Raw genomic sequence first — 18676 nt, forward strand, 5'->3', positions numbered from 1 at the left:
CGGATGGGGGAGTGAATGTAAGCCTCAAGCTGCTTCTATACCAACCACGCAACTCTTATTCTTGCGAGCAGGAACTAAGGGAAAGTGAACCACCTAGCGGACCTCGACCATGGTGGAAAGCTTTGCCAAACATGTACTTGCTAACTATTACTTGCTCAAAAGCTTCTGTTCAGAGCACCTTCCCGTTAAATCAGTAGCGACGAGGGGTGGAAACTCCTTTCGAGTTACGAATACCGGACTAAGTGGCGGGTGTAAATTAGTGTGGATTATAAAACTTGCGTACATACATTTAACTTATAATATATTCATCCCGATTCGATACAATATTGCTCTTAACCTAGGTTTACTTGCGCTTTTCTGCCTGTGTAACTCTCATTGTACTCTTTTCAATTTTCCGCGGGTCGACCTCGCTGTACGGTTTTTTCTGCTTGCTGTTCCCCTGCTTTGGCTCACCGGCTTCGGACCACCGGTTGGGTACACCGGCGTTGGCAGCTACTCGTATCAGGGTATCTCTGCCGATTAACCTGGGCGGGATCACGTTCGCGTGTACTCCGCACGACTGTGGCGTATTGTATAGCACCGCTCCTGCGGGGTGGGGAATATTGGGCCAAATCGAATGGCGACCTGACGACGAGCAACTGTCGGGAAGAATATCTGGGGTAAAACCAGAACAAAACACAAAAAGGCCCCTCCAAGGACCTGTTCGGGGACAATTAGCAATGATTTCAGGCTCTCTTAAAACTACGTTACACAGGCGTTCTAGTATATAAATATGAAATTTTACCTTTTTCTTGTACATAAATGACTTTTCTTTAACTTTTAAAACACCCTCTTCAGCGCTTCTCTCTTCTTTGTATTCGTTGCTAGTACACTATATTCATTTCAAATAGAATTTAGATTAGATTTAGACATCGCTTTGTTTTACACAATCAACTTTTACATACAATAACTTTTTACTGAAATGACCTTTTCTTTAGGTTTTCACACAATTAACTTTTAAATCGTGTCTTTTTGTTTTTTCACACAATTAGCTTTTATGTCCTGACTTTTCCTTTTGTACTTTTCTTCTTAATTTACACGGATTTACACCCTGGCTTTTCGTTTCGTCTTCTAGATTAAAACTGACTTCGCGCGCACTTCTAACTTCGCTACTTGTTCAACGTAAAAAGAGCGTTCACAGCTTTAGCTGAGCCTTATAAACCCTCTCAGGTTTCCCGCATTTTGACGTCTTTCTCTCTCTTGGCAACACTTCCCGGTTGTTACTTAGGATAGCCCGAAACAATTGTGGCAAAATCTGCCAAAGTGCATCTGCTCGCAGACCGGTATGAGCGACCCCTCTGTCCCAGACGCGAAGCGTCAGACTTGGAGGGATATCACCCATACAGAGTGGAGTAGTCGTGGTTGTGAAGAAAAGCTTGCCTCCGTGAGTGACCCCTCCGTCCAAGACGCAAAGCGCCAGACTTGGAGTGATATCACTCACTTAGGGGGCTTTTTGCAGAGTCGTACTAAGGGAGTGAAAGGTATATCTGAGCAGCGTTAGCTTTTATTATTGTTGGCAGAGTCAACACTTTGGATTTGGAACCAAGGGTTACAAAGCCAAGCGGATCGATAAAGCGATGGCGTCCACCAAGCCACGCTAGCACTAGCGTACGCTGCTCCTATTGTGAAGTTGAAGCGGGAGCAATGGCGATCCACCCAAGCCACAGCAACTCAAAAGAAATTGGCCCTTTGTGTGCCGCAATGCACACGGAAGATGGCGTTTCCCAACCACGCCAGTCCAATCAGCGGAAGAAATTATACGCGTCGACCCTGTGCCGACGAATCCAATTGCGAAGCCGGTCCTGGATCCGGTTCGAAGGACCAAAATGTTGGAGGTATCCGGTCCCATCCCCCAACACTATGCTTCCGTTGATTTCAGAGAAACGCGCTGTGATTATATTTTATTTGTCCTTTCTTGTGCACTTTTCTTTTAATTACTCACCAAACAGATGTAAATGTGCAATGTAACTTCTGCATGAAACATTGCATACATCATTTTCGGCATTTTGACATTTTTGTTTTTCGATTTGAATGTAGTTTCCATTTATAGTTCTACACTGTCATGTAAAACTATTGATTAACGCTTTCGAAACGAAGATCCGTAAACTCGCAAACAAAAACCTCATTCGATGAACATACAGTTAATCACGGCGTGCAAAATGTATCAGATGCACTTGAATTCATCGAGGCGCTCGTAAAACGTTTACCATTTCGCAAAATGCAAACAGAAGTGTGCGGAGAGAGCAGTAGTCTATCTTCTGCTCCCGGCACTTTACGGAGAAGTCAGTCGAGGATCGTAACAAGTCTGATGGCCCCCTATAACCAGGAACGTGCCTGGCACTGAACCCATTTCACATGCAACACCAGAAACGGAAGTGAAGCAGTTGCAGCACCCATAAAACTTTGGAACAAGAAAGCGCTGCACGATGCAGCCCCACCTTCGTTTTCGAGTGTACAACTTCGAATTCACTCAGTGTTAATAAATGAAGCGAACAAAATGTTTTCTCCATAATTTAGAATATTCTTGGACCACTTTTTTGTGTAACCATTCAGAACTGTTTACGTTGGCGCTACAGCATGTGCTGGGCAACAGGAACCGCCATTCGCTTTCCGACTGCCGGAGACACCGCGACGGTGAAGCATGTTGGTAAATTTCTACTTCCCACGAAATGGCACTCCCCACCATGCACCAGCACATACACTGTTCTTTTATTAATGAGCAATAGCAGCGGGCATAAAATCGTGAAGGAGGAAGAAAGATGGCGGTGCCGGTGGCGGTTTCAGTAGCCAACCAAATGCAAGTTTGTTTATTTTCTCCATCTTCATCTTTAGGTTCACTTTTCCGTGAAATGTTTATGCTGACTCTTTTTCAACGGCTCCACCTAACCATTCACTTTTGGGGTGGTTTTTTTCGTTCTGCTCTGATGCAGGAAGGTTTTTTTGCTCTCTCTCTACTTTTTCATTGCTGGTTGCGACCGGACTCATTATTAATGAGGCAATGTACGTGTTTATGTGCATGGGGCTACATTCCAGATGGACAGGGCACCAGCCTCCAGTTATTTGTTTGGGGATAAACCCATTGTTTCCCATCATACAAAACTGAATGCTACAATGCAAGTTGCAGTTTATTTTTGTTAAAACATATAAACAATCACAACGACTCCAGCAAGTACACTCTGACTACGACACTGTTCACACAGCTTAGATCTGCGAATGCACAAGACAGCACAAAGTTTCGGTGTATTGTTGTGGATTAAACTCAGGCATGCGATAAGATATGCACGAAATGCGCTTGATTCTATCAGCTTCTACGATACCACGCAGCGTCAACTGCATTTTTCCGGATGTACAATTATAATCTCATTTTCTGCGCTTCCGATTTCGCTAGAAATTATTGATAATTTCTGTACTGGTGGAAACATGTATAACGATAATAACGATTCTTTTTCTACGAAGCTTGGTAGCAAGATAACTTAATCATCCCAGCGTCGCACATAGCCCCAGTCTTTACCAAACCATCCATTAGTAGCCATGGTAGTATTAACTAAAGAATGCAAGGTTCGCAGCACGGCTCGGGCATGGCAATCATAAACATTTTTATTCGAAATTTACGTTGCTTTTCCGTATTTTCCAAGTGCTTGGTTTATAGGGCACATTCTGTTCAGAACCACGGTTCTGGAGTGAGTCAGTGATAACAACAATAGAACGTATAGGTAGAACATGTTTTATTATTACAAATGTTACAAGTGTCTTCGGATTCGGTTCAGTAATATGAAATTGTATTTTATGTGCATAATTTCACAACTTGCTACTTAATTTTAGTAGAACTCGCTTCACATTAACTTCGATTTTTCTTCTTATTGTTGATTTAAAAAAATCTGACGACACACTACACAGTTGACAGCCTTAACCTTAAGTCAGAATGATATTTAAGAAAAGCTGAGAAAATGCTGTGTCGTAACTTAAACAAATGAGCAAAAATCAGAGCAAAACCAAAAAAAAATTAGAACGGAATTTGTGCTGAAGGAAATAAAATCTATATTTTTCTTGTTTTTACTGACTATGTATAATCAAAAACATCATATCAAGAAGACTGGCCTTCCTGGATCGATCCCACACAAACGACAAGCGTCATTGTGTGCGTATGTGATATTCCTGCCTGTGCGTTCAAATTGCATTCGCAATGCCAGCACACATTCTAGCATGCCTCAGTTCCACCTGAACTTAATAGACGGCGCTGACAAAACTGTCGCACGAATTCAGGCAGAGTTCCCAGTCTTCTTGACATGATGTTTTTGTTTTAATATACATAAGGCAACCTATTATTATTTTTAATTTAAGCAATTCTATCTGCTGTACTATATATTTCAAAAATTTCTAAATAACTATTTTCCAGTTAGTATATTCTTCTATCGTCAACCCCACATTTACTGCTTGTTTCAATGTTACCATGAATTTTTGAAATTTAAAACTATATAACAGCTATATGGAAATTTTATGCTGACGATGATAATGATGGTCCCGCCACATACCCCTACGAAGGTTTGAGCTGGATAATTTATCTATAGATTATTGTAGGTACAGTTTAAATCAGTTTCATTCCCAGATATAAACTTCATCAAGAACAGTTCACATCGGTAAAGAATAGCTGTAGAACTACGCAAAACTAGCACAGAATTTCCAATTGTAAAAGAATCCATTGATATCTAGATCCCGCGTGCGAAGCTTGAACTTATGTAGTCACTTTCTGTTATTTTTTCAAAGCTACAAAAAATACATCTTCGCCACCGTGAGGAACACAGTAGTTTTTGTTATTACATGTTAAAAAAAAATCTAATATGAGCAATTCCCGCTGAGACCGGCCCACTATTTACATGATGGTATTGAAAACGATTCAAGTTATGTTTTTTTGGAAGCCCATGTTGAACAAGTAAAGAAACTGCATTTGGTTGATTAAATTCATGGACTGGGAATCAATACTTTTTTTAAAACTTTTCATTTTTCTTCAAAACTTGGCTCACCAAAATTGCTTTAACTTTTGAATTTCTCAATGAAATTACCCAGACCAACAAATCATTAAAAAGGGAAAAGATAGGGCCCTCTTTTACGAATTTCAAAGTGCGTAGTCGCAATAGTAGATTTGGCCGCCATATTGTTTTCTTTCAGAAAAAATGATTTTTGAATAGTTGCCTACCAGGCTGTCCCGAAAAAAAATCGATGTTAAAAAAGTCAAGGTGCTCAGCCCCAAATTGAAAAATGATTTTATTTATAGCATTTTTGTGGAACATTTCGACTTTCTGAAAAATTGTTTTCAGGTTGCCCAAACGTGATTTATGAAAAATGAGTTTTTCAAACTACAAAGCAACTCTTATGCACCTTTTTCAATCCTGTTCGATTCCTACATTTTTCCATATATTTTTTTATTTATGTGGGGTTGTTTTTGGATATTCTACATGGTTTAGTTCAGCATCGCATTCAATTATTTGACTCACAGAGCCCATTGAACATCACAAAAAAGTGATTTTTTCTCATAATTTTTAGATAAAACCCTTCAAAACACATATAAAAAATTGTTTGATCAAGAACTGAATTTTTACTGCAAAGCGGAATTCAAGACGAAAATTTACATGAAGAAAGATCCTTGATATCTTATCGGGGGGCTGATACATTGGCGTTTTTACATGTGATGGAAAACTATGCATTTTCACAAAAATACCACTAAAGCTCAATATCTCCATTGCACAGTGTTTTTTTTCGCCGTTTTGTGCGATTAATTGAATAGTGATTTTAATGTTGATTATAGCCATAAGGTATGTTCGGAGAAGTTTCAGGATATTCAAAAATGCATCTTTCAATGTAGAAAGATGGGTGATCAATCCACCAATGAGTGCGATAAAAAAATTTACAAAAAATTATTTTTTTTTATTTAGCAACATTAAGTTTTCTATTAGAAGGCGTCGTACACAAATTACGTAACGCATGAAGGGGGGGAGGGGGGTTGAGTCTGCGTTACTTATTGTTACATAAGGGGGAGGGGGGGGGGGGGGTAGTAGGGACAGTTACGTTACTACGATGTTGGCTCGAAATTGAAAATTTTAGGGGGGTCAGGTTGTTCTGCGTTACGTAATTTGACGGGGGGGGGGAGTCACATCGAATGTTACTTATCGTTACATAGGGGGGAGGGGGTCTGAAATCTATATTTTTTGCGTTACGTAATTTGTGTACGACGCCGAAGGCACTAAAAATCACAATTTTCATTCCAACTTTCTGGCGGATTTTTCCAAGTTTTAAAACCGTTTACTAAATTATCAGTCTTCAAAAAGTACATTTACTTTCAAAACCTTGTTATTTTTTATCCCTCAAAATAAAACAGTTATTTGACATATTTGTTAAAATGCATAATTTTCCATCACATATAAAAATGCCAATATCCCTATAAGATATCAAGGATCTTTTTTCATGTAAATTTTCATCATAGATCCCGCTTTGCAATGAAAATTTTAGTTCTTGATCGATTTTTTTTAATTTGTGTTTTGAAGGGTTTAATCTAAAAATTAAGGGAAAAATTAATTTTTCAGTGATGTTTAATGGGCTCTGGGAGTCGAATAATTGAATGCAATGCTGAACTGAACCAAGCAAACTATTCAAAAACAACCCCACAAAAATAAAAAAATATATGAAAAATTGTGGGAATCGAACAGGATTGAAAAAAAAAGTGGTAAAGAGTGGATTTGTAGCTTAAAAAGTCATTTTTCCATAAATCACGTTGGGGCAACCTGAAAACAATTTTTTTGAAAGTCGAAATATTCTACAAAAATGCTATAAAAACATCATCTTTCAATTTAGGGCTGAGCACCTTGATTTTTTCAACATCGATGCCCACCCACCTATCTCAAATTTTATTACTCCATTCGAATGATCATGCTTTTTTACATAAAACATGTTAAAATTAAAGATGTAATATATCTAAAACGAATATAATATTCAAACTACCAAAACATGTTCGGCTCGACCGTTTGGATTTTCGCTAAATCTTACCTCACAGAAAATGCTGTAACATGTTATTTTCTTCATAGAATATTTCCAACCAGCCCATCATTAGAGATGGAAAAGATATTCAATTGAAGATTGTCAGACGATTGTGACGCTGTTAACTTTCGCGTTCAATTGTTTTAAATTTAAATTTGTTTCAACGCAGCAGGCCTGCAATCTTCTTATATATAAAATAAAGTTACATATGTGCGACCGTCCATAACTTTACAACGGAACGTCTGATTTGAGCTGGCTTTGTTTTGTTGTGTTCGTCTTTGTCCGAGGCAAATTGTTACGGCGAGAAAGCTAGGAAAATTCAAAGGAAAATGGTAAAATTTACGAAAATAGAATTTCCATACAAAGATGAAATGAGATCGCAGAAGGCGCAATGAACAACAATAGGTAATATGACAGCAATTTAAAACAGTTGACTCTCGACATTATTTTGAAATCATCTTTTAAAAGCTACCTCCGAAAATTAAATACAAATAGAAGTACGCTCGACTGGTGGCTACCATCACGGTAATCGGTTGAACTATCTAAACAGCAGCTCTGTGTCTGTCTGATCCATATAGGCTTGAAAACCACCGAACCGATCGGCGTGAAATTTTGTATATGGAGGTTTTGGGGACCGAGAAAGGTGACTAAGATAGTTCGAGATCCCTCCCGTTACTGGAAGTAGGGGTCTTATACAAATGAAACACAAATTTTCGCACATCTCGAAAACTGACCAAGCAAATGGAACCAAATTTGGCATATGGATGTCTTTAGGGGCAACAAATATGTCCATATTTGTTTTGACACCCCTTCCTCTTCTAAAAGGGGGGAGTTCCATACAAATGAAACACAAATTTCTGCACGTCGCATGAACTAACCAAGTTAATGGAATCGAATTCGGCAGGTGAATATTTTAAGGGGTAACAAGTATGCCCATAATGGTTTAAAACCCCGCCTTTTTCTGGAAGGGTGAGGTTTCCTACAAAAGAAACTCAGTTTTTTCCACAACTCCAGAACTAATCGTGTAAATTGAACCAAATTTAGCATGTGGAGGTTTTTAGGGGCAAAAATGGTTAATGGTGGTGCAACATCCCTCCACACATAAATTTCTTTGGTGGTTTTAAACTCGTCCGTACTCTGGAAAGGGAGGCAGGTCTCCCATACAAATTGAACAGATATTTCAACCAGGTTTTCCGGAAAACAGCCTGCAATAATCGGGTCGATGCACAGGAGCCAAAACTCGACTCCAGACGCCATTTGTAAATTTATGATGGAAACTTCTGGTTTCTAATATGGGTATTTCCGGAATCGTAATGGTGCACTGAAGCCACAATTCGACCTCAGACAATATTTTGAATTGTAAGATGGCAATTTCCGGTTTATGGGAAACAGCCGAAAATGACAAAATGATATGGGTGTTTCTTTAACCAGAATGACGCTCAGAGGCCAGAAAACTTCCGGTATTTTGAAAACAACCGAAAAAAACCAAATACCACCCACTTTGAGTTTCTCCAAAATCAGCAGCTAAAAATTCACCACAGACACCATTATGAATTGTAAAATGGCGACTTTTGGTTTCTGGAAAACAGCTGAAAATGACTGAATAACACCCAACATGGGTGTTTCTCAAACCAGAATGACGCTCAGGGGCCAGAAATTATCTCCAAATGCCATTTCGATATCCAAGATGGCGACCGGTTCTGAAAAACCGCCGAAAAAGACCGAATATTACTTGATATGGATATTTCCGTAATCGAGATGATGCATAGAAGCCAAGCATTGATCCTGGACACTATTCTGAATTCAAAGATGACTACTTTCAGTTTCTGAAAAACAACAAAATTACTGAATCAGATTGATGCCAGCAAAACAGCTGAAAACGATCAATACCACTCAATATGGATATTTTCAGAATAGAGGTGATGTACAGAAGCCATAAATCGAGGATGTTGTCATTCCGATAAAACCAATCATTTCAAACGATTTGCCTTTTGACTTTGATCATATCCAATGGCCGATTCGGCGTGCTTTTGCAGACTATAAACAAATGGCAAGGAATCAAAGAATTTGAATTGTTTAAAATTAATAAATTGAACACAAATATGGGCGAGACGATGTTTGCCGGGTCAGCTAGTATGAATATAAATATAACTTCTCGATGGGGTTAGAAGAACAACCAAATTTTCACCATATAGGTACAGTTTGTATTAATTTATTAAATCGTGTTAGTTTTACAAAATCGAATTCATCGGCTGTTTTGTATCAAATACACTTTCATCTAATTCACATACAGTTTGTCGCCAGTTCGGGACAAACTGATCACCGATGCAAAATTGTTGTTTGATTGGGCTCTGGAACATCAGTCAAATGTAATGCAATTCGAGTTCGTGAGTGATCTACATTTTGAAGAAGCTGCAGGCCAACTAAAACCAAGAATGGATCTAGGCGATCCAGAGGACACATTCCCTTCGTTTTTCAATATCACAAGGGGAATATACCTGGAAGCAAGAGAATAATAGTCCCAATGGAAAGACCGAATATCTACTATAATCTTGAAAGGAAATAAAATAAAATATGTCCCCGTGGCTCTGTGGTTAGCGATGTCGGTCGGCTAGCTCTCATACACGGTTGTGATATCGCGTTCGATTCCCGATCAGATCGAGGATCTTTTCGAGCTGGAAATTTTCTCGACTCAGCACTGGGGCACGGTGTATCGTTGTGCTTATCCTACACATCAAAATGTGCCAGAGACAATATCGATAATTCGAATTCTCTCAACTAAATCTAGTTGGGGGGGGCTGCGTAGTCGCAAGGTTACAAAGTCTGCTTTGTCAAGCGGATGGTCGTGGGATCGAATCTTAGTAGATTAATGCCATCCGATGTCAAAAAAGGACTTAAGCATGGGTTTATTCTCAGGCTCCCCACCAGTTACCCTTCCTTTACGCTGAAATCTACATAACCTTTGCGTGACTTCCTCTCAACAAAAAATAAGTCCCTCTTATCAATAAAACTGGCCAGAAGGACGCACGACGAAACTTCTCCAGGGAATTATAATTGGTGATATTTGGCAAGAGGAACGAGTATCGGTATAGTAGAACAGTAAGCGTGTAAGGAAGAGTAGCACATTACACACAAGCACTGATGAACAATAATAATAACACGGTGCTCCCACAGACCGTTATTATAAAAAAAATGCACCAAAGAATCTGAGTACACCATTCGATTCGTTATGACGCCTAGAATGTCTGGTCAAAATATCAAAATCATCGTACGGTACATTTTTGAGTAATGCCCTTTTGAAGGTCGTTAAGTACAAAAAAGTGATATAAAAACGACGAAATACTTATTGTAAAGCACGTTTTTCAACCACCATTTTATGGAATAACTTCCAAAATAGTTTCTACACATTCCAAGGGTTATCTTTCAAGACATTAACAGTTGGTGGAAACCCGAAAAATCGTGACCGTCCTAGATTTGACTGTGAAAAATTGATTTTATGTACTAATTATCTTCAGCAGAATTGTTCCATAATACAAGGCCTTACTTTTGGCGTTTTTAGTTTTCCGATCAACTCACCTAACAGTGAGATGAAAAAAATATTTTTTCTAATTCTCATTATACCAGATTGCTTTCTTCAGAAAAGTTGTGAAAAATTTTAAAAGAAAAACAATTGCTGAATACTGCGATGTCCTATCTGTACGTTGAACACGACAAAATAGAGTTTTTTGTGGAACACTCCTCCTTAAAATCAGTTTTTTGTCTATAATTTCGTCTGTAGTGGTCGAAACAATGCAAAATGTTCTAAAATTTATTCATTCAACTAAGATTCTCTTAAGACTTAATAAAATTTATTGTTTTGACAATCATAGAAAAAATTATAGACAAAAAACTGATTTTAAGGAGTAGTGTTCTACAAAAAACTCTATTTTGTCGTGTCCAGCGTACAGATAGGACATCGCAGTATTCAGCAATTGTTTTTCTTTTAAAATTTTCCACAACTTTGCCGAAGAAAGCAATCTGGTATATTGAAAATTAGAAAAAATATGTTTTTTATCTCACTGCTAGGTGGATTGATCGAAAAACTAAAAACGCCAATAGTAAGGCCTTGTTCTATGGAACAATTTTGCTGAAGACATTGAGTACATAAAATCAATTTTTCACAGTCAAATCTAGGACGATCACGATTTTTCGGGTTTAGACCACTGTGCACTGTGGGATTTTCAAATAAATCTTTCCACCAACTGTTAATGTCTTGAAACATAACCCTTGGAATGTGTAGAAACTATTTCGGAAGTTATTTCATGAAATGGTGGTTGAAAAACGTGCTTTACAATAAGTATTTCGTCGTTTTTATATCACTTTTTTGTACTTAACGACCTTCAAAAGGGCATTACTCAAAAATGTACCGTACGATGATTTTGATATTTGGACCAGACATTCTGGACGTCGTTTTTTGATCAATACAAGCGAAATCTGCTCTTACCAATAAGTTTTATTGATAAAAAAATTCACTCAAAAATTCAAAAATCTTTTTTTCTGAAAAAAAAATACAATATGACGGCCAAATCCACCACCCATTTTGATATTTGTAAAAGAAGGCCCTAACTTTTCCCTGTCTAATAATTTGTTGGTTTAGGTAATTTCATTGGGAAATTCAGAAGTTAAAGCAATTTTGGTGAGCCAAGTTTTGAAGAAAAATGAAAAATTTTAAAAAAGTATTGATTTCCAGTAACGGGGGGTCCATCAATTTTATTAACCAAATGCAGTTTCTTATTCTTATCATAGTACTTCTTCAACATGGGCTTTCAAAAGAAACATAACTTGAACCGTTTTCAATACCATCATGTAGGTAGTGGGCCAGTCTCAGCGGGAATTGCTCATATAAAATATAAATGAAATTTTATAAGAGGCCATCCATATTCCACTTGGACAGATTTTTAATGATTCTGTGATTTTTAATGATTCTGTGATGTTCCTTTGATGGTTTGGATTTTTAATAATTCTGTGATGTTTCTATGATGGTTTGACACCCCTCTCTACTTTGGGAGGAGTAGGGCTGAAAAACAGCCAAAAGTGACCGAATACCGAATACATGATGATGCACAGAAGCCATGAATCGACCACAGACACATTTATGAATTCGTAAATGGCGACTTCCGATTTCTGTAAAACAGCTAAAAGCGATCAAATACTACACAATATGGCTATTACCGTAATTGCGACGATGCATAGAAGTCAAATATCGTCCTCAGGCACCATTTTGAATTCTAATACGGCGACTTGCGGCTTCTGAAAAACAATCCAAAGTTACCAATTACCCGCAATACGGATATTTTCGGAACCAGAATGATGGACAGAAGCAAAAAATCGACCCCGGACATAATTTTGAATTCTAAGATAGCGACTTCCGCTTCTATAAAACAGCCGAAGGTGACCAAATACCACTCAATAAGCGTATTTCCGTAACCGTGACGATGCCACCAAAAATCAACCTCATATACCATTTTGAATTCTAAGACAGCGACTGCCGGTGTCTGAAAAATGGCCAAATACCACCCAATATGGATATATCCGCAACCAGAATGACGCCCAGAGACCAACAATTAACTTCACATGTCATTTCAAAATTTAAAATGACGAATTCTGGTGTCTGGAAAACAGCTGCAAGTGCCCAAATGTGGTGTTTCCGTAGTCATGATGATGCACAGATGCTAAAAGTACATCTCGGACACCATTATTAATTTTATTAAGGTGACTTCCGGTTTCTGGAAAACTGCCAAACATGACTGAATACCACCCAATACGGGATTTTCTGTATCAGACTCATGGTCAGAGGCCAGAAATTGACTCCACACGCCACACAACGGGGCCAAATCGAGAAACGGATGGCAAAACTATTTTTTCAAGTTCTATGTTATCCATATCTTCTAGAAAATTGCTTCGTTAACTGCTGTCCTTCATACGCTTTACTTAGTTACAAATTTCGCCGTGTATAGGGCGTCATACCTAACTTTTGAAGGTGACTTGCTTGACGAATAGTTTCTTCTGCAAAGTTGTGTAGAATTTTATTGCAAAACTGTGTTCTGAATACCTCAAATCTCTCGAAATTGAGATTTCAGTGCCACAAGACTTTTTGAGAAAACTGAATGAAAAACTAAAAAAAATTGTTTTAAGGCTTTTTTTATTTGAGTTGAAACTCGAAAAGGCGCAGACGAATCCAAGCTTCTATGAAGCCATTCGATAGAAAAACACAAAACTACACTGGGTTTTTTGTAGTTTCGAATGTTTCGAATGCCAACTGAAGTTACCGATTTTTACATGCATTTGTGCGCTCTTTATAGCACAAAGACCGGCGCGTACACTACGTTTCCGTTTCTATACCCAACAAACAGACACCACAATGAGGCTAAATCAAGATCAGTGCGTCTTGAACTGTCCTACAGATCAGACGTGTTTTCGGTTGCTTGTGGACTGGTCTTTGACTGCCTATAGCTTCAAAGTTTGTGTTGTGTCAGTGTGTCTTTTAAAGATTACCTGAAAGTTATTTCCCATCAGTCTTTCTCAAGACTACCTACTTTTGAATTTAACATTTGTTTCAACTTTTTTCGTATCACCTGAAATGGCTGGACGGAAAAAGAAACCTCGCATCGCTGCGGGGAGGAAAAGAGAGGCATCTCTTTCTGACACATCGAGTGTCTGTAGTGACAATCCTTTTGATATTTTGCCTGAGCAAGAAGCTGGTGAAATGGAAGTTATTAATAATGAAACTATACAAAGTATAAAATCTTTAAAAAAGGAGAAAGTTCCACCTATTGTGGTAACTATTTCTTCTGAATTTAATATATTCAAAAAGGAACTTTCAACGTTTGTTTCTGACGTTAAAGTTACCTATCAAATTGGCCGTAGAGGTGAATGCCGCTTATTAGCCGACTCAGTAAAGGGTCGTGATCGTCTTGTTCAGTATTTAACTGACAAGATGTACAAATTTTTTACATATGACACCAAGAACACCAAGCCGTTCAAGGTTGTCTTGAAAGGTCTCACCAACGATCAAACCGTTGATGAGATCAAACTTACTTTAACAGAATTACTTGGCATAGCCCCTACCCAAGTAATTCTAATGAAACAAAAATCACGAGGCGAAAACAGTCAGAGAACTGGAATTTCCCTTGTTAATTATTTAATTCATTTTAACCGCAATGAGGTTAACAACTTAAAATTTTTTGAAAAAGCACATGCTTTGTATAATGTGCGTGTAAAGTGGGAAATTTATAGGAAGTATGGCGGAGGTGAAAAGCATATCACCCAATGCCGTACTTGCCAACGTTATGGCCATGGTTCCAAATTCTGTAACATGGACCAAAAATGTCTTAATTGTGGAGACTCTTCTCACAAAAAGGACACATGTCCTGTGAAAGAGAGTAAAAATTTTCGCTGTGCGAATTGTAACGGCAACCATATGTCAAATTTTTATCAATGCCCAGTCCGTTTAGCAATTGTTAAGGCAAGGCAAGGTAAACAAAATTCAATTTCGCAATTAAAACCAACTTCAAAACAAAATTCTCCAAGCGTACCAGTGATACATAGTTTACCTACTCCTTTGCATACCCGTTTAACTTATGCACAGGTTACAGGTAGTTCGAACATTATACCGCCTAGTGTTGGTAGTTCGAAAATGACCGTTAATATGGGTAGGCAAAACACGCTAGAAAATAATTGTACACCTGTTACTCCAGCTAATATTGCTGCCGAAAATATTTTTTCTAATGTCAACTGCCTGGGGCCTATTACGGCAGGTAAACTTTCTTTTTTGCAACAGGCAATGTTCGATCTTATGAACGCCATGTTGCAGGCAAAATCAATGTTTGAAGCCATTCAAATAGGCACAAATTTTACTATTAAAATTGTTTCTAATTTAAAATTTAGCAATGATTTTAAATAAAACAATTAAAATATTAAATTGGAATGCTCGCTCATTGAAGGCCAATGAGAATAAGCTTTTTAATTTTTTAACAGTAAATAATGTGCATATTGCAATTATTACTGAAACATTTTTGAAACCTAACATAAAATTAAAATATGATCCCAATTACGTGGTTCATAGATATGATAGGATTCAGGGTTCCGGCGGTGGAGTTGCAATTGTTATTCATCGCCGAATCAAACATCGTGCTCTTCCCCATCTTGAGACGAAAGTTATTGAAACTTTGGGAATTGAAGTTCAAACTGAACTTGGGATTTTATTTATTGCCGCAGCATATTTACCATTTCAATGCACACGCGAGCTCAAAAATTATTTTAAAGGTGATTTACAAAAACTCACCAGAAATCGTTCGAAATTTTTCATAATCGGCGATTTTAACGCTAAACATCGTTCATGGAATAATTCTCAAAGTAATTCCAATGGCAAAATTTTATTCAATGATTGTTCTTCAGGATACTATTCTATTTTGTCTCCGAATAGTCCTACATGCTTTTCTTCTGTAAAAAATCCATCAACAATTGATTTGGTGCTAACAGATCAAAGTCATGTATGTAGTGATTTGATCACACATGCTGACTTTGATTCTGACCATCTTCCAATAACTTTTTCTTTATCACATGAATCAGTTTTAAACCCTATGAGCTCTGTTTTTAATTATAACAAGGCTAATTGGGAAAGATACAAAACTCATATTGAGAGAAATTTCAATAATGAGCTTGATTTGCAAAACGAAGTGAATATTGATTCCGCTTTGGAAGCATTAAAATGTGCAATTGTTGATGCCAGGAATTATTCTGTTCCAAAGGCTCAAGTGAAATTTGATTCATCAATAATTGACGAAAATCTTCAACTTCTAATTCGTTTGAAAAATGTCCGCAGACGTCAATATCAACGTTCTCGTGACCCTGTTTTTAAAACTATTTATAAAGATTTACAGAAAGAGATTAAACATAGATTTACTCTTCTGAGAAATCAAAATTTTGAGACTAAAGTTGAAAAATTGAAACCATATTCAAAACCATTTTGGAAGCTGTCGAAGATTCTTAAGAAACCTTCAAAGCTTATTCCAGTTTTAAAAGATGGTGAACGTTTTCTTGTATCCAATGAACAAAAGGCTCAAAGACTTGCTCAGCAGTTTGAGAGTGTTCATAACTCAAATTTGAATTTTGTGAGTCCAATTGAAAATGAAGTCACACGTCAATTTGATTTAATTTCTTCCCAGAATTTTTTACCTGCAGAAATAATTGAAACTAACTTGAATGAGATTAAATCAATTATTAAAAATTTCAAAAATATGAAAGCACCTGGTGACGATGGAATCTTTAATATACTAATCAAACATCTCCCTGCGAGCACAATGGAATTTTTAGTGAAAATTTTCAATTGCTGCTTCAAAATTGCATATTTTCCCAAATTATGGAAAAATGCAAAAATTACTCCCATTTTAAAACCGGATAAGAACCCAGCTGAAGTTTCAAGTTATCGACCAATCAGTTTGCTTTCTTCAATAAGTAAACTGTTTGAGAGAATTATTCTTAACAGAATGATGTCACACATCAACGAAAATTCAATTTTTGCAAATGAACAGTTTGGATTTCGCCATGGGCATTCCACAACTCATCAATTGCTCAGAGTTACTAATATGATACGAGCTAACAAATCTGAAGGTTATTCCACTGGAGCTGCTCTTTTAGACATAGAAAAAGCATTCGACAGTGTTTGGCATAAAGGTTTGATTGCGAAATTGCAAACTTTTAATTTTCCAATTTTCCTAATCAAAATTTTAAAAAATTATCTTACTGATCGAACTCTGCAGGTTGTCTATCAGAATTCAAAATCTGATAGATTTCCTGTCAGAGCAGGTGTACCTCAAGGTTCAGTCTTGGGTCCAGTCCTGTACAACATATTCACTTCAGATCTTCCTGATTTGCCTCCAGGATGCACAAAGTCATTGTTCTGCGATGACACAAGCATTTCCGTAAAAGGAAAAAGTCTTCGTGTCATATGCAGTCGATTGCAGAAAAGTTTAGATATTTTTTCTTCCTACTTGCAAAAGTGGAAAATCTCTCCCAATGCTTCTAAAACTCAAATGATAATTTTTCCGCATAAGCCTAGGGCTTCTTTCCTCAAGCCAAACAATAATCACGTTGTCAAGATGAATGGGGTTATTTTAAGTTGGTCCGACAAGGTTAAGTACTTGGGACTAATTTATGATAAAAAACTTATTTTCAAAGAGCACATTGAGAGTATACAAGCCAAGTGCATCAAATATACGAGATGTTTATATCCTCTCATTAACAGGAATTCTAAACTTTGTTTAAAGAACAAACTTTTGATTTACAAACAAATTTTTAGACCAGCAATGCTTTATGCTGTACCGATCTGGTCAAGTTGCTGTTCAACAAGGAAGAAAACGCTCCAAAGGATTCAGAATAAAATTCTGAAAATGATTTTGAAGCGTCCTCCTTGGTTTGGTACACTCGAATTACATAGACTTACTGGTGTTGAACCATTAGAAGCTATGTCAAATAAAATTATTAACAATTTTCGACAAAAATCGTTGCAATCCTCAATTGCTACGATAAGCTCTCTTTATAGCCAATAAGTTAGCAATTAAGTTAGTTGTAAGTTTACTTCCCCTTTTCTGACAAGTAGGTTTAAATCCCTACGAATGATAAGTCCTAATTGCGAAAGCAAACAAATCCTAACAATTAAAATTACAAATTTCTAACAGTGTTGAGAAGTCACCATTTGTGATTGGACACACATACTCATTATTTACTAATATTTATCATAAATACTTAAGCTACTAACAAATCCCCCCCTTAAAAAAAAAAAAAGGCTAAATCAAGAAACGGACGGAGATAGGAAATTTTCAAGTCCAATGTTATCAGTATCTTCTAAAAAGTTGTTTCGTTTACTGTTGTCCTTTATATGCTTCAATGCATCCAGCTACAATTTTCATCATATAGAGGGCGCCGCACCTAACTTTTGAACGTGACTTGGTAGACGAATTTTGTTACAAAACTATTTGCTAAATACCTCGAACAATTTGATAAGTAACATCAACGTCAGAAACAAACGTTGAAAGTTCCTTTTTTAAAACCATCAAATTCGGAAGAAAAAGTTACCACAATAGACGGAACTTTTTCCTTTTTAAAATAAATTTCTTTTTGTATAGATTCATTAGCAACAACTTCCATTTCACCGGCTTCTTGCTCAGGCATACACTGCATACACTCGAATTGTCCGAGAAAAATACTCTCTCTCCTCGTAGTGATGCGCGGTTTCTTTTTTCGTCCTGTCATTTCAGGAGAAACGAAAACAACTAAAAACAAATGTTAAATTCAACAATAGGTAGTCTTGATAAATACTGATGTGAATTAACTTTCAGGTTGTCGTTAAAAGACGCACTGACAAAACACAAACTTTGAAGCTATACTGCCTATAATCTCATATCAGTCCCATCTGGAAAATCATCAAGTAGAGAAAACAGCGCTTGAAGATATTTTTCTTGTTTTGGATATTTCTCCTGTATGGGGTGGGTTATTCAAATTTTTTCGTCATGATGTAATGAAATAGACCTCAATCGTAACTTCTTCATTGAAGAATTGCTTTTGTCGT

This window comes from Wyeomyia smithii, chromosome 3, assembly GCF_029784165.1.
Source record: "Wyeomyia smithii strain HCP4-BCI-WySm-NY-G18 chromosome 3, ASM2978416v1, whole genome shotgun sequence".
Taxonomy (NCBI): domain Eukaryota; kingdom Metazoa; phylum Arthropoda; class Insecta; order Diptera; family Culicidae; genus Wyeomyia; species Wyeomyia smithii.